The 21,756-nt window shown below is 47.5% G+C and overlaps 2 long non-coding RNA genes across 4 annotated transcripts in view; both read right to left on the reverse strand.

Moving 5' to 3' along the window:
• LOC310901523 overlaps nucleotides 1-4,910 on the reverse strand; it is a 30,822-nt gene extending 25,912 nt beyond the window's left edge. Inside the window, exon 1 of the long non-coding RNA XR_014585874.1 lies at nucleotides 4,432-4,910. This is a non-coding gene — a long non-coding RNA (uncharacterized lncRNA). The remainder of the gene's footprint in view (nucleotides 1-4,431) is intronic.
• Nucleotides 4,911-17,448: 12,538 nt separating this feature from the next.
• Nucleotides 17,449-21,112, reverse strand: LOC310901433. 3 transcript variants are annotated; one of them, XR_014585808.1, is made up of 5 exons: nucleotides 20,996-21,028; nucleotides 20,448-20,600; nucleotides 20,162-20,231; nucleotides 18,419-20,069; nucleotides 17,449-17,583 (listed from the first exon to the last, which is right to left on the reverse strand). It is a non-coding gene; the product is annotated as an uncharacterized lncRNA (long non-coding RNA). The 3 variants fall into 3 exon arrangements; XR_014585809.1 differs by having other exon boundaries at nucleotides 20,448-20,697; nucleotides 20,996-21,018; XR_014585807.1 differs by having other exon boundaries at nucleotides 20,448-21,112.
• Between the last annotated feature and the right edge of the window lie 644 nt (nucleotides 21,113-21,756).

The raw sequence follows: 21,756 nt of genomic DNA on the forward strand, positions 1-21,756 counted from the left end.
GATTTGAGTAAAGAAACATAATGATGTCAGTTCTGTGATATTTGAACAGGCTTATTTATATTCCTCACCTTATATTTTTTTCTTTTTCCACCCATCTTCCTTTCCTCACCTCTCTCCCTTCCCCCAACCTTCCTTGTTTCTTTCTTGTTTCTTGCCAAGTCCATCACATACCTGGGGTCAACTAGACAGTTCTGCAGATGGGTTGACGGTACTGTGAAGCAGTCATCATGAGATGTTCCTGTCTGGCCTACAGATGGGAGACTCATAAACACTTGATACACCCAGTCCCCAATTACTGTTTAACAGCTTTTCTACTGGAAAGTCAAAAACTTCCCCAGGCAATGCAAGGAGTTGCCATATGTTCAGGATACTAATAGCCCCTCCAAAAACTCATTTGTTTTTAGGCTAGAAGAAAAAGTGACATTCTTTCCTCCCTTCTATGTTTTTGGTGGTTGAGAAAGGATTCAACTCTACGGGTTGTTCTGTGGGTATTGGCAGGCTTTGCCAATTGGATGTGTGCAAGTGTGAATGATGCTTTTTGTCTTAAGTCATACAGATTGACTGCATTCAGAATATTCTACGTCAGTATCTTCTGTCCCTGATGGTACCTCATCACAGCTCCTCAGAGGCACCACCACTTAATCTGCCTGAGTCAGAGCACAGCGTTTCTGAAAGAGTTGTATATATATCCTTGTAAAAAATAAGTGGAGGAAAAAGGCTGCTCCACAACTCCAAAGCTTTCCTCAGCCCAGCAAAGAGCAATGGATCTCTTTGAAGCCTAACTGTCTTGAAGTCAGAGATAATTAGGAACCCCCTTTTCCCAGTGCAATTCCAAGTGTGAGCTTAGGACATAGGACATCCTCCCACGCCAGAAGAGAAAATTCCAGGGCAATTCCTCCATGTGTGAGGCTTAAAAGTGTTAAAATATCCCAACGGAAGAATAAGTCTTCTTGAATTCCTTTGGCTAACCAGAAACAGAGAGGGTCAAATATCTATCAGGTGCTGCAAGGAGCCAGGAGCATGATAAAATACACTTTTTTCTTTATTTCTTCATTAAATGCTAGGAACCAAACACCTTGACACTGTCTGACGGCACCCTAAAGTTGGAGGGCTTAAGCAAAGACTACATCGGCCTGTGATGGTGGAGGATTCCAGCTTGCATTTCATAGGAAAAAGCCCATTAGCTTTGGTTTTCTGGCTGAATTACTGCAGAGAAATTGCATTCTTGTTCCTGAATCCTTTTTGTGGTTTGAGATTGACAGAGCATCATCCCTTGCACACCAGGAGTACTTGAGTGGTGTTGTTGCATGCCACCTTCCGTCCCAGCTATAGTCATATTTTTTGTGCATTTTGTATTTAAATCCCTGAGGAAACCATAAAAAGTTTTGCAGACCTCAGTGAAAGCAAACAAGCTTCTCAGTGAGACAGAAATGAGGTGTGCTGAGAAGAGAACACCTCTAAAGGGAAATTCAAAGAGTTATTCCCTGAGATTTGTGCCAAATTACTTTGTAGCCTCAGGGTCTTGGTGACCAACAGAGACTACATCACTCTATTAGGAAAAGGCTAGAGAACATGACTGAAAATGCTAAAATGCCATTGTGTTCACAGTGTCACTCCCTGTCCTCAAACATAGTTTGAATCACCAGCCCTCAGAAAATATATAATATAAACAAAAAAAAAATCTAGAGCCGAAACATGGAAAGATGTCCAAATAGGAAAGACATAGAAATAAGCCTTCTGATGTAGGTTGTAAACAAATAAATTGTTAGAGAGGAATATAAAACTGTGTTTGAATCAGGGCAGTCCCCCATGACTCATCATACTCCCAGAATGAGGGACTTCAACCTCCTTCTGAAGCACATGTCTAGTTTGAAATATGTGAGCTGTTCCTGTAACATCTTCATGGGAATTCCTTGGATTACTCATTAGGTTTAAATCTTGGCACCTGCAATAGGATGTTGCTGATTCAATACTCAGGTTTGAAGAATAGCCAGTGGACAGGACTGCCCCACTCACTGCAGCAGGGCTCCATGGACAGCAAAGCAGCACTTATGATTTCCAGTCCCAAATCAGCAACTGACTCATCCCACCTTCATTCTTGGAAGCCTTAGTGTCTTCATACCAGTGCCTGGTTTTCCTTCAGATTAGTTGAATCTCTATGACATTGGAACCAGCATGTATAACCTGGGGGTGTCTGTCTCTGCCCTTTCCTGAAGAGCATTTTAGGCTCATGAATATGTTTCTGTCTAGCTGTGCTATATTAAGTAATCTAAAAGCCTGCAGACGGTCCAGACCCCACAGTGATCCCCATTATTAATATGAGGAATATTTCTACAGAGAAGCTATGTACTTGTATCCAGAAGAGCTTAACACATGCTGTAGAAAGTTACATAAAAGTTGGTTTTGATGAGAACTTTCCGTATGCAAACTGCCTTTAAAATCTTGGTTTCATAAAAGGCTGTGTCATCTCCAAAAAATAAAAATGCTGAAACATTTGCATTAAAAAGACAGAATTCCTGGAAATCTGTTTCTTCTTCTGTTAGTTGCAAAGGAAAGAAGAAAATAGTCTGCTTTGGTAATTCTTTTGTCTTCAATACAAGACAAAGGCCTTGGGGTCCTCTGCAGTGTTGTCAAGTACTTCTTATTGTTACTTGCATGGGGAAAACAACTTTTGTATCTTTCAAAATGTAGTGCAGGAGAATATTTATGTAATAAATCAGATGCTAAGGCTGGAGGGACTCACTCTTATCTGCACTGAGGTTCATCTCACCACCTTCAGCCAATTATAAATTAGGATCCTAAATCAAGCAACTGTCTAGATCCTTCAGTTAATGAAGAAAAAAATACATTTCCAACCTGGAATACCCTCCACCTCTGGGACAGGTTAGGATAAATATGCCATAGAGATACACATCTTTCTCCATTGCCTAAACTGGGGTCTATACAGCTTGCAAATACCTGAATGTTAGACAGTTTAAAACTAGATGAGTTCAATCCCATGTTCAGACCGAATTCCTATGTAACATTACCCATAGCATTCCCTAGATGAATTCATTCATTTAAAACAGCTCTATATTTGCAATCCTTTCCCACATTTCCAAAGACAAGAACTATACATATGTTTGTGAGAGAAAGAGGATGAGAGAGAGGAAGGACCCGCTATGGCCTCTCTAATCCTGCTTTATCAAGTATTATATGCCTGATTATATGAGATGCACAACACTTCTACATCCTTATTAAAGTGCTCCTTTTCTGAATAGGCAGACCTCATTGCCAAGTGTTACCAACGTTACTACTTCCTGCTTTCATGGTCTTGTACTTCCCACTTTGATGAGACTAAATGATTGTTTTGGCTTTTGGCTTATACCTTGCAAAAAAATACTGACCACTAAGTCAGTCCTTCTTAACCTTGGAAGTCATAGGTGACTGACCCTGGACCAGCTCCTTTCTCACCATTTTATCCTGCTTTTAGAACTGCTTCATCGCTCCCTGTCTGGTAAAACTGTGCTAGACCCCTGCAGGACCGCAGAGCAATTTTACTGTTTCCTGATGTAATATTTTTCCCCTCACAGCCTACCACCAGGTTGGTGGATTTCCTTGTTTCATGCTACCACAACAGCAGTCTTCTCTTCTTCCTGTATCTGTCCCTGTTGCTCCTCGTGGGAGTTCTGGGGACTTTCCCATACTCTTTCACTTCATTTGGTCACAAAACAATGACCCCTCCAAAGCTTCATTTACTAAATGTGTTATGTAAGATTCAGCCTTGTGGGTTTCCACTGGAGCAAGGAGAAAACAGAAGTCCTCTGTGGGAGCAGAAACACCAGCTTTTTCTCTCAGGGTGCCCTAGGAGGGGGCTTTGGCCTCCTCATTTCCAAGTGACTTCAGAGTTTAATCTTACCTGGGTTTGCAGAACAGGAGGAAGGTACTTTAAAATGTCATAAGTACTGACAGTATGAAAAGAAATCATTTCAGTGCTAACTGCCCAGCTAACAGCCAGGGTATAGCTGGGGGTACTACCAGCAAATATCTTCTGGCTGCCGCTCACCAATAATCTGACAGATGATCCTAAGGCAGATGCCAGGGAGCTGCAAGATTGTATAAGGACATGAAAGCAGTTGTGCTGGGTCTAACCTCATGACCACCTAGCCCAGCAGACTGGGGAAAGTAAGAACAGGACAATATATATGCTGTTTCCGCCAGGACTGCTTAAGCATGTTTACTCTCTGCGTATATATCAACCCCCAGTTAATTTCTTCGTCACGAACTCATCCAGTCCCCTTTGTAAGCTTGTCCTGCATCATGACACCCCCCAGCCTCCTTTGGCTGGTCCTGGCCTTGCCTCCCCAGCTCCATTTGCTGCTCACCTCATGGGTGCCCACCTCGGTCCCCTGGCACCCCCATGGGTGGCTCTGGGTCCCCTTTCATCCGTACCTCTGACATACAGCAGCAGTGACCAGCGAGCAGGGACCTCTGCGGTGAAAGAGTTAAAGCTCAGCTCCTCGGCCAGCATACTCCAGTGCTCCGGCCTCACTTTTGCAGAGCTAATACTCCACACATGTTCTGCACCAGACAGGTATGCAAGACAAGATAGCAATCAGCTGACACATTTCAGAGCTGCAAACAGGCCGGGAGTGCTGTTCTCTGAGACCTCCTCACACGCATGGGAGAGGAGCCGCCGAGCACGAGGGAAGGAGACGGCTCAGCGTGTTGGAGCACGATGCCTGGTCCTGCTTCTGTTCTGCACGAGTGGGGAGGAAGTGAGAAAGCTTTCTTCAGGCTTTCCTAACTGAAAGTGTGTGAATAGCAGAGGCTGGGGAAGAAGTTGCCCCCTGCCAACACACACAATTGTTTCTTCTATCCGTATCTCCCTGGGGCAACTGAATTTCTGGTTAAGCCCAGTGCTGAGTCACTCAGGTATAAATTCAAACCAATATGAAAGCCTTCCTCCTTGACAGCAATCCAAAAAAGCACAAATGAGCAGAAGAGATGGAAGAAAAATAAGCTAGGAATGTGACAGGGCTGACGTCCCTGGAGAAGGTCCTGCAGGAGGTATCTCAGCACCTTCTCTCTACAACAGCCTGCCCTGGCAAAATCAGAGCTGCTCCTTTCCTGACACCCCTGACATGCAACAACAAACCCAAAACAATTCATGCTTCTTCCTGCGAGACGTCAAGCAACCCTCCACTCCCACTTACATTAGGAGATTGCAGAGAGCCTTGCACCTGGCAGGATTAGGTCTTTTGGGTCTTGGAGGGAAGATCCAGTTTTATGGCTGGAGATGAATGACAGCCATCTGAGCCGTTGTCACATGCTGTGATGGGTGGCAGGGCTGCTCTCTGAGCTGTTCTGGCCAATTTTTACAATGGTGCCATTATCCATCAGCCATCTGGCAGGCGTAGCCTCTATTTTTTCTGCACTAGCCCTGTGTTGGCAGATGTTAGGTGGATAGGGAGGTTGGCGGGGATAATGGAGATTTGACATCTCATCCCTTTTCCCCTTTGCTAACATTCCTTTGGCTTCTAAGTCTGACTAACCAGCAATGGGAGAAGACTGTTATCAGATAAGTTCTTTGCAAGGACACCAGTTCTTGTGTTTTTCATCCTTTTCTTTTAAGACTTCAATGGAAACATGCAAGTGCATTTCCCAGGAGTCAGCAAGCCTGTTCAGTAAAGCAACTAGGGGAAATTCTGGGTTTGGTTTTGTTGTTTGTAGGAAGGTGGAAATGACACATCCTCCGAAATATCCTTGGGGTTCACTGGTATTCTTGCTTATAAAATCTCTCATGAGTGTCAAGGCAATGCAGTGGGTGTCATGCAAAGGGAAAGCAGACGGGCGATGAAGGCTTTCAACAGGTTATGGTTTCACAGGTTTCATATTCAGGCTGCTGGTGTGGAGCTGAGCTGCCCCACAGACCCATTTCCTAGGGTGCATCCCCCAGCAAATAGGGCCCATTGGCCTCAGCTGACGATGCCGATCGCTGCTATTCATTATTTTAAAACTCAAAGCAGGGATTGAGGTCCCATTGTTCTCAGCACTGGATTAACAGCACAAGGATGAGACCAGCTCTGGTAACCAAACCCAGCACGAGAGGGGCTCCCTGACAGCCAGCCCCTCCGCTGGGTGGTCTCTCCTGGGGAGACCGGGCTGGAGCGGCCGGCATTTCTCCAAGCAGCCGAGTGCTAAAAGCAAAAGGAGAAATGAGCAAGCAGAGGAGCTGCCCGAGGCACTCACCCACACCGTGGAGGCTCTGGGCGCTGCAGAGCCGTGCTCCTCTCCAAGAGGGCTCGGTGGTTTTTGCCAAGGGCAGACTCATCGAGAAGCTTGTCCAAAGACAGCGCGTCTCACTCTCCGAGTTTAACGTGACGCCTTTTGGTCTCTGCAATTCCCCTAGCACCTCTCAAAGGCGCATGGATTTGATTTTGGCAGCCGTTCAGTAGGCCACATGTTCGGCTGATCTGGATGATGTGATTGTTTTTGGGAGGACTTTCCAGGAACATTAAAATTGCCTGGAGGATGTGTGTAGCTGGCTGGAGCAGGCTGGTCTGAAAGCAGAAACCCATCCAACTGTGACGAGTCCCGGTCCCAGGTGCAGCCCGTTGGTCGTATCGTTTCTTCAGCAGGGTGTGCCTCCGCGTCCCGCCAGGACAGACAGACACTTGACACAAACCCACCCCGGGAATGGCAGCTGAAAGGGGACGCTCTGGCCCTGCATGAGACGCGTGAGTCCTGATATTGTTCCATATTATCTGGCAAGAGAGGAAGAAGGGGAGGGAGGCCTGCAAGAACAGCCCGGAACCTGGATTCGTGGCCTGAGGGTAGGCCTGCAGCGGCGTTTGTCGGCTTGCCTGAGGTGTGAGCGTGGCAGTGCGGGGATATTGGTCCTGGTACCTGTCCTCGTTGCTGCCCTCCTGGTACCTGTCTACATTGCTGCCCTCCTCCAGCAGGGTTTCATGCCTCAGAAACACGTCCCTGCCACAGCTGCTTCGGAGAGGTGGCAGAGAGAGCTGGTGAGCTGCACACTGCAGCACTCACGAGAGCCCAGAGGGAAGAAAAACGAGGATTTTTTGGAATAAGCTGGGGGTGAGGACAATTAAGTGATGGTCCTTGGATGGAGGTGCAGGGCTCTGTTCCAGCAGAAGGAGCTTGTGCCTGAAGCTCAGCCCAAGGAGCTGTCATGAGCAGGAATGGTTAGCTCCTGGGGCCAGTGCAACAGCCAGTATCATACAGGCTACCAGTGACCAGAGGCACCAGGTCCACTGGTCTGGCAGTAGCACACTCGGATCAGACTGCTCCTTGTAGCAGGGGGTGAAGGAGAGAGATAATGAAATACAGAGATTTCCACTGTCACGCTTTGCTGATAACATGCCAGAAATAGGACTCAGTTTTAGGATAGTTTTTCTGTCCTCAGGAATAAGGGGGAAAAAAAAAAAAAAGCAGGAAGTACTGTGACAGCTTCTCTAGATATGACGGAAAGACAGATTTTAAAACACTTGTTGTTGACTAGCAAGATTTAAAATGACCAGCAAGATGAGGGTTTCTAAGTAGGGCCACCAGAGTAAAATAAGCACAATCCGTGCCCTGACTGCCTGAGCCTTCATCGCAGGGTCAGGCTTTTCTTCAAGTCTTCTCCTCAGCCAGCTCCCTCCTGGCCATCTCTCAGCATTTGTGGTCTGTTTGACTGGCCACCTCCCGAAGGCCAAAAAAACAAACCTTTCAGCAAAGAAATCCTGAGCTTGGACAGGGTTACCTTTTGCAGGAGTCTTTTGTAATGCAAACCTTTGCACACAAACACTCATGGCTCTCAAAACCTCCTTGGAGGCTCATCACATTTCTTCCTTATTTGTAACGGGCTTCAGCAAAACTCATTGTCCATCAAATCCATGTGTCCAAGATCATGTAGTAGGAATCCTGGAGCGTGTGTGAAAGCAATTGCATTTTGCTGTTGGAGTGTTAGATAAAATGCAAATTAGCTGCCGCTCTTGTAAGTTATGTGGTACCAAGCTTTACTGTGCTTTCCTCTTTGCCCTTGTGTTATACACAAGCATGCAGGAAGGATGGCCTCTCCTTCACATCTGGGGATGCTGAGAGCTCAGCCAGGCAGCAAGATTTGTCCGGGCCCTTCTGTTTATAATAGCTTACAAATCTCATCACTTACTTAAAAACTATGAATCACACATGCACGCTGCTAAATCACTCGGCTCCACATGTTTGGGGGAACCCAGCAAGTCTAAGCACAGCACAGAAACCCGACAGAGAAATGGACATCAGAGTGAGGTATGAAAAAAGGACCGACAGTCTTGGGGGAGTTAGCCCTTGTACAGCTAGAAATCTGTTTGAAATTGTCTCAGGTAGGAGCTGCAGCCCATTTCCTTACAAGTCTTCTGTAGAGAGCTGTCAGCTTCTCTTTCTCTATGTTATCTTGTGCTGCTTCTAGTGCCCCAGGCTCTGGCACCACCAAAACTCAGGAGCACTTCAAGTCTTAAGCACCAGTTCCTCCTCCAAAGGGCTGTCACAGCTGAGCTGCCTGCCTCTTGTATCGATACCTGATGGCTGAAAATGTTTTTCTGTTGGTGGTGGTGTTTTTTTTTGTTGGTGGTGGTTTTGTTTGTTTTGGGTTTTTTTTTATTACTACCAATTACAGCAAAGCAAAATGAATTACTTGTCACAAGTTTGGGTTACAATAAAGTGTCTGATGCTGGGTCTCTCAAGTAAATTAATAGCTCAGCCTGGAGAACAACCTGACTGCGAGAGGTAGCAGCCAGCTGGAAGGCTGCAAATAGCCTAGTAAAATGGCAAGGTCAGCAGTCAGTACCTTTTCCCTGTTGCTTGTGTATCTCGTACTAAAGAGAGGTGACAGCCTTTGGTCATTTTATGAGCTTTAATCACAAACAGTGCACTCAACATGAGAGCCCAGCCTCCCATAGGTTGGCATATGCTGCTGCAGTCTCATAGAGCACCACACAGAAAAAAAATAAAAATAAATAAAAATCAGCACAAGTGTTTCTGTGCACAGCAAGACATCTGTCACAGTGTTCAGCCACCTTCAGGTAGATCCACCCACTGAAAAACACAAGTGGGATATTTGTACCCAGGTCTGAGCATGACCTTAGGCAGGAGGAGATGTGAATGCTGGAAGGAAGGTTTTGGAGCAAGCACCAAGATCAGTGCAGCACACAAGATCAGGGTGTGTGCAGGTGGCTGCAGTGGGCCTGGACTCCAGGCACTACTGGAAACAAAAAGCATACAAACCTGGGCTTGTCTCATGCAATCACCCAGCCCTCAGTGCAGGAAACCATTATTTTCTATGGCTGCTCCTTTTCTGTTCCTCTTTCAAAGCGTGCTGCTGGTTGAGGAGCTCAGCTTTGCACCGTTGGGGTCAAAGCCTGAAAGATAATGCAAGACAGAAACAACACACTGTGCAACTGTCTACTAGGCACTTCTGGATGCAGGATAAACCTCGCCTCTTTGTCAATATAATACTATGCATTTATTTCTCCCTCTGGGAAAAGCAAAAATAGTTCAGATCTGAGCAACAACAACAACAACAAAACCAGTGATTAGTGATGCAGAAATGTTGTTATAAAAGGAGACCATGCAAAATGTGGATTGGTTTGGATAAAGCAGGTGAAACATGCAACTCTGTCTTAAACAGAATTCAAAGCCCCCTTGGACAAGGTTTTTTCCAGAGGTGATTCCTAGGGGAAGGAAAAGAGAAGCACTGAACTGCAGGATTAATGCTCACGATGGAGGTTACCCCTCCTAAATATAACCCCAAAAGTCACTGTCTTCAGTTTCAATGGGCTTCCCAGCACCCAGTCTCCTGTCCTGGTCACCAGGATGTGGTAGATGTGACAGCTTCTCCTGTTCTCCTGTTCTGAGCAAATATTCCCTCCCACAATCATGATCATACCAATATACCTCCTAATTTTCCCCACCACCTCCTTCCTCACCATCCCTCCTGTTTTGCCTGGCATGGCATTACCCATGTGGGTCTGGCCACACTCGTCCAGCTGTAAGCATCCCATACATTTTTCCTGCTGCCCTGCCAACCGCAGTAGGTAGGTTTCACAAGAAGCTGACACCAGCTCCTCCTCTACTCCCAAGGTCCACATCTAGTGGATTATGTGAAAGCACAGATGGCTCAGCACCTTGTGCTAATTGGGGATTGTTCCTTTTTATCTGGTCACTGGGGCTTGTCCTGCACTTCTCTTTGATTTCAGAGGTTTTTGTGTGAAGCTTCCAGGCAGAACTGAAGGGCTGGTCAACAAGACTTTCATGAATGCCCTAACGTGCATGACCCGCCAGGTGGTCTGTAGCTGTGCAAACACGCCTGTGGCTTTTCAAGGGTCTTACCCTATCTGTACAGGGCAGCAGGGCTATGCAGGATGTACAGAAATGTAACCCAAGGAGTCTCTGATCCCCATGACAAGGAAAAAAGTGGATGTAGAGTAGGGATGGCTATGTTTCTCCTACCAGTTCACCCCCTCTGACAAGTATCTGACTATCAAGGGTGAGTAAGCCCAGCATGTGCTACAGGCCAGTGCACAATGAGTTTTTATCACCCATTTCTCAGACCTGTGTAACACTCATGCACCATTCTGCTTTGCTCTGCTGGGGGAAATGCACAGGAAGGCATCTGCTCATAGTAGCTTATGCCTCCCCTAAGTGTCTCTCCATCAGAGCCTGCCAATGCCTGTAAAGCATGGCCCAGTAAGTTGTACACAGACGTGACCCCATTTGGGAACCTCTGAATGGCCTTTTCAGGCTTCTCCAACTCCTTTCTCCCTGCTCTGCTTCCCTCCCTCCCTAAACCACTTCACCCCTTTCTGCTTAAAGCAGCCAGGAGCGCAGAGGGGGGTGAATGGTGGGCAGAAGGAAGGGCCACTGCACATTAGCTAGGGGCCAGAAAGACAAGCATGGATGCTACAGGTGTTGCAGAAGAGCTTGCTTGCAAATGTGGGGAGAAGAGAGTCCTCCCAAAGCCATCAGTGTCACGGTGATGGAGCAGGGAGCAGGGAGGAAGAGAAGATATCAAAACAACGATGAGGTGCCCCAGCTGTGCAGGAGGATCAGCAACATCAGCCCCCTCACACGTCAAACTCTTAGCAAGAAGCAGGCTTCACAAGCTCTGCAGCTCACCTGGCCATGCCCAGTAACGCAGCGTGGTTCATCCCACCACCTCCGCTCCCCTCATGAACTCAATCTGCCAGCGGTTTGTAGGAGGGCTGAGCTGACAGCATGATTCTTTCCTACATTAGCTTTTATAGGGAAAGTAACCCTTTGCTATGACATCCAACACCTAATAAAAAGTTGCCTCAAAGAGACTTCTGACAGCCTTCCCCGGGACCTCACATCGCAGTCACATGTGGGCACAAACCCTTCTGGTGGCAGGGGCAATGCTCAAGCAGGTGGAGCTGTGGGTGAACATTTCCCAGCACGGGAACATCTCTGACAGAGAAATGAACTGTCTGGCTGCAAAATGTCATACAGGCATTCCTTGGATGGCTGCGACCAAACCTCCACCTACTTGGAATGAGTGAGGCAAGCGAGCAGACCTTTGCCTCGGCTGTCGAGTAGTATCTCAGCAGGGGAGCCCTCCTTCGTCCTTCCCACAAGCATCCAGGCATCATTAGCATCGCTAGTGTGTGGAAGTCGTCATCAAGGACATGACCTCATTGTTTCTGCGGCTGCACAAATGTAGCTAAAAGATGGTCTCTGCCCCCAAGGAGCCCATAATCGTGTAAAAAGCTGCACGGGGAACACAGTCTGATTGAAAGAGAGTGTAGAGGAATAATAAGATAATACGGTAATATGTCCTTGGCCTGTATCCCTTTCCTTAGTGTGTTACTCTCTTGACCCTGATGATGTGATGTCTCATTTACAGTCCTGGAAATGCAGGCCATATATATCCCTGTAACTAAGAGATCGGGGACCGTGCTCTGCAGTCTGACTGGCACAAGCCAGCTCAGCTTGGCTCGCAGCTGAATTCCCTTCCCTTCCCTCCTCCATGCTGCAGTAGTCACCTTCACAAGCCTTACAGGGAACAGTCCCTGGCACATGCTGTGCCCCAAGCCAAGCCCAGAAAACACAGGTGTGAGCTGGCCAAGTAAAAGTCAATGTCTATTATCCCCACCATATGAGGCTAAGAAGTTGAGACGCCTTGCCTACGGCCACGGGGAAGGTCAGTGTTAGAGACCAGGCTGTCTTTTCCAAGGGTCAGACCAGGAGGGAAAGACTTTTCAGGTTAGGATCAGCCTTTATTGCATATCTGTTGCTTTTTTAGCACTTCATTCAGAATTTGTTATCACCTAAAGTTCAACTTTGTAAGAGAGCCGCAGCACATAAATCCTCACTTGCAGAGCTGCAAGCGCTTGTGGGTCTGGCCAAGCTGCGAGGAATACCAGCTGTGCATGCAAACAGCCGCTGCCACACACCAGGAAGCCTTTTCTGCAAAAAAAATAAAATAAAATAAAACTTTCTCGACCAGTACGCGGCTGGTGCTGCATGCAAGGCCCTGGCAAACACGGCCTGCAGCAAGTTACAGCAGTGTTCAGCAGAGGCCATTTTGGCATGGGGGTGCTTTAGGAGGCTCGAGTTAGCTCCAGCTGAGCCCCAGATGTTCAGCCACAGCTCCTGATCCTGCACTAACTACTGAGCTGGACAGCACTCATACCAAATCTTCACCAGCAGTGGCTTTGGCCACCCTCGAGCTCGAGGTTAGTGGTGCTTATCCCCAGTGCCGTGACTCGCACTATAGGGAATTTGGGCCTGGGAGCCCTGGATAGCACAGGGATCCCGTGGATCATTTCTCCTTTGAATTAGGAGGCAGCATTTGTCACACTGCCTTTAGGCATTATAATTAGCAACTTAAAGCTACGAGATCCCTTTGCCTAGATGTGAGGCTTTACCCTGTGCGGCTGCAATGGCAGGAATGTCACGCTGCCTGCTCGCCCTTCTGTCATTTCTTGCTGCCGCTGCTGGGGAATATCTGTAGGGAGAGAGAGGGGAAGGGATTTATTTTTTGGGTGATATAAAGTGAGTGGGGAACAGCGAGAAGAGAACTGCTGATTTGACCTTGAGCGCTGGGAGAAAGCATAACACACAGCCTGTATGAAGTTTCCTCTTGAAGAAAAATAATAATAATAATAAAAATCTTTTTGTTCCTTTACCAGAGAAGACTATAAAAATCTGCTCCTGCAAAGCTGAAGTGGATTTCACAGCCAAAGCGAGGTCATGCAGAAACTGTTGCCAGGTCAAGTTTTCACTTTGAACATTTTCACAGTTAAAGGAGGATCCAGGACATGTAAGAAAACACAGCCCCAGACTTTCCACTTTAAACTGCTTCTTGCTTGAACTATAAGGTGCAAAGAAGACATCAGGATGGGGGGGGAGGGAATTGGAGTGGCAGGGTTTGGGTGATTTGTTTATCTAGAAAATCTCTGCATCTGCTCTTTTCAGTGAAGTTCCCATTGCTTTTTTTTTTGCTTTTTTTTTTTTTTTCTCCATTTTCCAGCTGTGTAGCACAAAGCACAGGCAGGTCAACAGTCTTGCTGAAGATCACAGAGTGAGTCAGTGGCTCTGGAGAGATCAGAGCCAGGACCCCACTGTGTGCCAGCTCTTTGTGCTTCCCTCTGGTTTTGAAATTCGTTTCAACCCCAGGTGCTAAAACAAGGTGAAGCAGGACAAATTCCAGACTGCGGCTTTGGCGGAGGCTTCTGAAGGATAAAACGCCACCACGACGCTGTGACACTCGGAAGTAGGGGCATTTCTGCTTCTGCCACTCCATGACTTTGCAATAGCTTCACAACACGCTGGCGCATTGCAACCAAAACTGACAACACTGCGGGGTCCTCAGGGTTGTAACATTTCCACAGGTTTCGTGAAAACTGGTGACCAGGCAGAGGAGAGCGCCCGAAATGAAGTACCCGCTGTAGGATAGAGGGACCCAGCCACCAGCAAAGCCACCTGAGAAAGGGGTGCTGCAAACCAGAGGCTGTGGCTGCAGCTGCACAAGCAAATTAAACAGGACAAGGGCTCAAGCACCAGCACGTGCCTGCCCATGCTATTTAACTGCTTAGCACCCCCCTCACGGCTGTCATAATGTCTTGTAGTACTTAGGGTGGGCACCACACCAGAAGGGGGGGACATGGCCACACATAAGGTGGGTGACATCCCCCTGGACTGGACAGCAGCACAAGCCTTTATAGGGTCAGAGCTATGTCATTGGGAGTTCCTTTTTTTTTTTTCCTGATTGGACGCATAGCCTGTTAAAACTGATCTCTGTCTTTTCCCCAAAAATATGGTGTCTTTGTGCTAATGTTAATCAAAGTTTGGGCTATACGTTTCAATAGAAGAAAGGACTGGGAAAAAAATAAATAATAAAATAAAATAAAATAAAATAAAATAAAATAAAATAAAATAAATAAAAATAAAATAAGATTTTATTTAGCTGTTTTGGTGTTTTGGGAAAAAAAAAAAGTGTGTGTGTATGTGTATATATATATACATGTGACTATTTTGCCAGCAGTGGAACTTGGTTTGTTATTGTAGGGTCCCTTGAAAACAAGGGCTGGCAAAGGTGAAAGTAATTTGCAATCCTTGAGCTACATTGATTAATTGTGGCCAATTTGTGCAGCGATAGTGGGGTCTTTTAACGGGAGGTCACCCAAGGGTACGAGGCTGAAGAGGGTAGATTATTAGTGGAGGGCTGCTGGTTAACAGCAGCCATGGAGCTGTTTATGAGCAGGGGGCTCGGCTGGTATGAACACGATATTCATGAACGCTGCACGACAAAATGGTTCGTTGTTGTGGTCATGCGCTCTGGGCTGCTAATATTCGTGGGTGCACTTGTGTGGGCATGTTCAGTTTATTTAGAAAATAAGGGCATTGAAGCACTTGTTTTCTGAAGGGGGGGGAAAAAAAGCACAGAGCAAGAGTGATTCCAACTGTGCAAATATTGAAGAGAAAGAAAGGAGAACGTCTCATTCTCCTTTTCACAAGTTTTTAAATGACAAAGCAAAAGATGTGAAATGCTGGGCAGAACCACACTTGCCATTGCCTGGGGTCCCCAGCACAGCAGAAGGCTGCTAAACCAATAATCTTGCTTCCCTGACCTTGCAGCCTTCTAACAAATCCTTTCTGCTTTAGCAGGATTTGCTTCGGAGAACTCGGCTGTGTAATCTGGTACTCTGGTAATGTCCTCATTTAACAGATTCAAGGCAAAATCCTGCTCGTAGCTCCACTGGCGTGGTCCCGCAGTTTTTGGTGCGGCTGCTCTGGCTGAGAGCAGAGCGTGACGTTTTTCCCATTAATCTCATTCCTCCTTCCTATTGTGTTTCATTTTACAGTGCCCTGGAAACCGGGAAACCTGTATGTCTTCACCCATTTGATGTACAGGAAATGTATTCGCTTAACTAATCTGTTCCCTCCACAGAGGGTTGTGTTTGGGTTTTTTGTTTGTTTTTTTTCTTCTTCTTTTTTTTTTTGTTTGTTTGTTTGTTTGTTTGTTTTTTCTTTTCCTGAGCTTCACAATGCTTATGGAAACTGGTTATGGTAGAGGGGAAAAAGATTAGTGTTGGTACTCGGCAGCCACATGTATCCTGCTCAGTTAAAACTGTGTCCAGGACGCTCCAGGAAGAGAAGTCCTCGTTCCAAACTTTGTCCACGGCCACTCTCCAGCTACCCTTTCAGCTACAAGAGCAGCCTTTCTGGCTCACCCACCAGCTGGAATGGATGTGGGCATGAGCAAGCCTAAGCCATCCCATGCATGCTGCAGCCGTACCCAGGTGGCCGCAGCCATCCGTCCCTGCCCGGCCTTGGAAGCCAAGCAGCCCTTGGCCAAAGGGCTCCTGAGCCTGCTGGAAAAGCCATGCAGTCCGAGGCACAAAAGTCGGACTCTTTTGGAGGAAGGACTGAAGGCTTTAGCCCTGAGGGCACTGGAGCAGTCACCATTCAGTCAAGTGTCCTGGAAAGGACAGCATTTCTCAGCATCCAAAAAAAGTTGGATCCCAGATCCCTCACGCCTGTCTTCAACCATGAAGAAGCGCAACGGGTACGTTCAGCCAGACAGCCAACTTTTAGGTATGTACGGAGAGCTGGGGTGGAGTCTCCAAGCATGGTTTGTCAGGGCATATGGGCTACAACACTGACTCGGAAGAGCGTGAGTAAAGTCAAGGATGAGGTGGTGGAAGGATGGAGATGGGACCCCTCCGACATCTAGCACCACTGCACTTGAAATATGTTCAGATTTAGGAGGCTTCCTGTGGGCTGCAAGACATACAGTGCAAGCCTGGAAAACTCTGCCCACTCTTTGAAAACCTGAGACTGCAAGAGGCAGACAAAGGGGGCTTAAAGGAAAAGATGGGAAATCAAGCCACATGTGCTATTCATGGGGACCTCAGAAAAACATCAAGGATTTGGCAGCAAGTAGTGGCTTTGGGCAGAGCTAGAGCAGAGAGAATAGCTACAGGAGCCAGTCACCTGGGAAAGCAGCTACAGTAAAGTTTATATTGGATCAGGCTGTCCTGAGGGATTTCTGCAGGAAGATTGAGGAGGCTGCTGAAAACTCTGGAAAAAGCATGCAAATGGGCCATAAAAATGAAGGCAAGTGGGAGGCATGATTTTTTTTCCTTTGGCTGAAATTTATTCATTTTGTTCATAGATTAAGTTCTTGTCCTTCTGAGGAAGAATCCATCATGCTGGTATATGAATGTCTGCAGTGTTGGTGCCATTGCCAGGATGCTCATTTGCTGTGCAGCTTCCTAATGTGACATGTCAGCACCAAGAAAGAGCTCTCCAGCTCGCTCATGCTGCTGGAAAGGAAAAAACCCCACTCCTCTTCCTAACTCTCGCAACTTGCCTGCTCCTCATGGCACTGTGTTCTTTTACGTCTACCCTGTTAAGCTGCTGCTCATTCCTCTCGAGCCCATATCCCTCTGATGCCTTTTTTGCATATACTTGTTCATCCCCAGGCTCTCATCTGAAATGCAAGTTAGCTGCCCTAGAGGAAGCCCAGTGTCTAGGGGCATCATTCACACCAGACTCATTCCAGACAGGCGGATGGTGACCAAAGGGCCATGCATCCCAGCAAGTCATGAGACCCACTGCTATGGAGAAGCTCTCCTGGAATTTCCTATCATAGGAGGGCTCAGTTTCCTTGCCCTGTTCCCGTTATTGTCCTCTTGCCAAGCAGCCCACAGTTGGCTGGCATTTTCCCGAAACCATTGCGAGCAGTGCCTTCAAAGACGCGACGTCACATGTGCCGGAGCATGCCTCTGGTCTGAGTGAGTTCCTGTCAGCCTGACGCACGGGGGGAATACTCAATTGATTCCTGATGCGCTCACACGCATCACGACACGGAGATGTCGCCCACTGGCACGAGCGTGTTGAGTCACCGCATTTCCCCGGGCTGCAGAAGCGCAGGAATCGTAACCATTTCCCGGCACAGCTCCGTGAGGGTGCTGGCTCTGGCCAAGGCGTTTGTGTTCTCTGCTTACCCTCCCGATGGCTTTTCCGAGGAGTCAGCATCAACCCAGTGCACAGGCATCTGCCTTTCCCTCTCTCTCTGAGCCTAACGTGAAATACCTGTAAATGAAAAAAATATATATACTTTATATATGTATATAATGCATATGTGCCCTTTATATATATATATATTAGTAAATATAATTTTATATATATGTTTTAATACCACATTTTTAGTATTTCTTTTAATACTGAGTGAAACAATGATTTATGGGTTTTCGAACAAGGTTTTATGGGCCACTCTCAACTCTTTGGGCCAGTGTGTCCCAGGGGCCATTTGTCAGGGGGCACGCAGAGGTTGGGAAGGTGGCAAAGACTTGCTGGGTCATCCGTGAGCAATGCTCAGCTCCACCAGGAGGGCCAGAAGGGCAGAAACAGGAGTGGGGATGTTTCCTAGCGAAAGCAAAGTGCAAGGCAAAGGACGTCTTGTTCACAGGGTGAAAATGTCTCCCTTCACCAACCAGGCGAGGGAGTTAAGGTAGCAGCCTGCTAGCAGATCCCACAGCTCTTGACCTCTGTGCTTTTGCTACTACAGCAGAAGTGGGGCAACAGTTTGGGAGCGCTGCTGCAAGCCATTTGTCAGGAGTGCAGGAGAAATCTGTCCTTGGCTTACGAACACCACACATGGCTCAGCACTTTGATGACTGCAGCTGCCTGCGTTAAGGGAGCCGGCAACTGGAGAGTGGAAAAGGATGCTGGAAAAGGGGAGGAGGGAAGGCTGTTGGTCCTGGATGGACAGACAGATAATTACTGCCTTTAGGATCCCGGGGGACGGGTAAATTGTAAGAGAAGCTGTAATATGCCATAAAATGAATATCTCTTGTTGAGGCCGTGATTTGTCACAGCCAGGAGAGTTATGAATTTTAGTTCAAGAGTCAGTATTATTTTAGCTTACCCTTGAGGATCAGCATTCACAGGCTGGAGATGAAGTGGATGTTGTATAAAAATGTTTCCCCACTGGTAAGTGGGTGTTTGTGCTCTTCACCGAGTGGTCTGTGTGATATGCCGTTTCTGGGAAGGCATTTGGTGTAAGGGATGAAATATATCACATTCCAGGTGAGAATATGTGGGATCCAAAGCTTTTGATGGGTCTGAAGTGGGACAGCTCTGAAAACACAGATAACTGGGTCACTGTCAAAACGTGTTATTTTAATGCCTTTGAGGTTTTGCTTCTGATGCGTATTTACATCCCCACACCTCTGTCTTGGGACAAGAGAGGGGGGTTTCAAGTAGGAACTGTCAAGCAGAGGCAAGGAGAGGAGATGATAACTTGCACTGCGGTGCAAGAGAGAGACTTGTTAGGGATCCCAGCACTGCAGGAGACTGGGGAGGATGGTGGCTTCAGAAAGTCATCAGGAGAAGGGGCTGGTTGGAGGAGAGCTTCATGCTTTTTGACATCTCTGCTCTCTTCCCTAATCGCTACACCCCTCTGGATAAATCAGCAATGGTCTGACACGCCAGGGCTGCTCGAAATCTCTGTGGTTGAGCATTAGACCTATCCATGCAAGGGCAAATTCCTGGGAGACTTGAATAGAGGCAACCTCAGCCCACGACCAGGTGGTGGTGTCCCTTAATTCTTCTTTGCTTTGGACAACAGCTTTAGACAGTTACCCCAGTCCTGCATCCAGCCTCTTTCATGCTCAGGAGTGTCAGGGGAATGGGCCAACAAAACATCGCACTGAAATGTGGCCTCAGAGAAGGCGAACTGGCAAGCTGAGCTGGGACCCATTCATGGGAGCAAGCTTTGCCTCTGAGTGGGTGAAACCATTCACCCTCATCATCCTCTCCAGCCCGCTGGGGATGGAGGCATCCCAGCATCAGCTGCGAGTCTTGTTCTAGAGGAAAGGCAAAGATGAGATGCACACACAGGTTCCCCCGCAAGAGCTGATCCTCCTGCATGTCAGCAGTGTAACCGTCCGGAACAGTGTAATTATTGTAAACGTAATTAATAGTGATCTGGGAAGATTATAACTTTCTCTCTCCTCCACTTTTTTTTTTTAAAAAAACTTTTTTTACTTTTTTCCCCAAAAACTTTCTGGTTGTGCTTTTTTTGGCAACCCCAAAATAGTAATTCGATGCGAACGCTGGCCACAAATCCAATGGAGCTTGATAGGCTTTAAACGAGGGGAGGGGGACAGGCGGGGGTGATTGCTTTAATAACTGTTCTTGGAAAAAGGCCACTGATGTGTTTTCATTACTCAGAAGAAGAAGAAAGCCAGAAAGAAAACAAGTGGCAGGACAGCCATTAGAAAATAACTCTGAATAATTATAGAGTGGGGGCAAGGGGAAGTCCAGGGAATTACTTCAGGGATATAATCATGAGCCCACATCCAGGCCAGTTACTGGCGGCTAAGAAGAGGATGTATCCAAGCAGCGTTTGTGGGCCCCTCTGGTTTGGGTCCGTCTCCATCAAGTCTTGCATGAGCCTACGTCCCCGTCACAGAAGCTGCTGTCCCCACCGTCTCAGCAGGACCCCAAAAGACTACACGTATTCCTGACCTTACAGCGCTCTGCAGACCTTCAGGGATGAGGCTCCGGGTGAGTTTCTGGGATGGGATGGAGACAGGATATTTTTCTTTCACAACATGGAGGCTGAGGGCCTAAGCCTCAGCCTGGATTAAATTGGTGAGGATCTCACCTGTCCTTTGAGTGGCACAACTTTAATAAAGGAGGCTATACACGGACATCTGATCACACAGCAGGAGGTTCTGCAAGAAATCAAGGTGCGCTAACTGAAGGGAGAAGAAAGGAAGGAGTTTTCCCTAGTCAGAAGGAATATAAAAAGGCACAGGCAGTTCTTCCCATCCCCAAAACCCCAAGTATTTTGGATGTCCCCAGGGAACCTCTGCAGCACTTCAGCAGAAAAGGCAGCCTGGTTTCTGAGCTCTCCTCAGAGCCCGGCTGGAAAGGTCATGTCTCCTCACCTTTAGGAAGCCTCCAAACCATCCATAGCCTCTCCTCTCAATGGTGCAGCTAGAGATCCACCCCAGGGCTCTCTATGAAAATTACACCTCTTCAGGAGTGAGCAGACACAGCAGGCTTGGAGGGAGCTGATGGTCACAGTCAGGAGTCATCTCCTGCAGGTAAACCACCGCTTATCACGAGTTCATGGGGCCAGGCAGCAGGTACATGATCATGGAGGCAAAGTGCCTCCCCACATCACAGTGAGCACACCTGTAAGAAACCTCTGTTTGCTTGGTCAATTCCAAGCATGCTTGCTTCCCTAAACCCTTTTCCTAATGCTCCCAGCAAAACGTGCAATGCCTTACGGGGGACAAAAGGAAAGCCCTTCAGAGGATGCTTGCTTCTTCCAGGAGACGCCCCTCTCCCCCCAGGGAAACAATCTGACTTATTTATGAGCCACCCATCACCGTGGCATCAGCAAGGTTTCTAAAGCTCCTTACTCTATGCCAGAGAGACATGGCAACCCTCTGTATTTCACTGCATCACAAGGCAAATAACTAGACAATACCTCCAGAAGCCAGCAGGCTGGGGCATCTGTTCGAGTTTCCCAGAGACCATCTGAATTTATACTTTTCCTTTTATTTATGCCATTTTTTTTCTACTGGTTATTGATGATGTTTCTCATTTGTTTTTATTAGATGCAGGTGTTTTCTGCCCTTCAGCTGGGAGCACTTTCTCTTTTCAGCCAATTCCAGCTCTACTTTGTGCCTCGGTCACCTTTTGACTGTGATACTGGAGAGGCAGAGAAAGGGAGAGAAAAAAAAAAAAAAAAGGAGAGCAGGAGAGATACCGATTTTTGCTGCCTCAGCAGATGTGTGTTAAAGTGTTTTAGTGATTCAGCCAGTGCGCCTGCCTGAGGCCAAAGGAGAGGCATTGTCTGAATCTAAAACAATTAATAACAAAACAAGAATGTGGGCAGCACGGAGCGGGGGAAGGTGGAGGTGGAAAGCGAGCGAATCGCGGGGATATTTTGAGCTTGCCGAGCACCTCGACAAGAAGATTCCCAACCGCTTTCGAAGGCAGCCGTCTGAACCCACCCGGTTCCCTCTGATATACAGGAGCCTCACCGGCCCTGTGGCAGACAGGGGAAGACGAAGCTGCTTTTGCAACTCCTCCCCGGCCCTCCCGAGCCTCTGGAACTAGGCCAGCCTCCTCCCCAGAGACAAACTGCGCTGCCCTGACATCCCCAGCAAGCACAACCGCGTACGCAGGCCCGTGCCCGTGGGCCTGGGAGGGGGAAAATGGCCCCACGTGTGTGCCCAGGGGACA

This window comes from Anser anser, assembly GCF_964211835.1.
Source record: "Anser anser genome assembly, chromosome: 6".
Lineage (NCBI taxonomy): Eukaryota > Metazoa > Chordata > Aves > Anseriformes > Anatidae > Anser > Anser anser.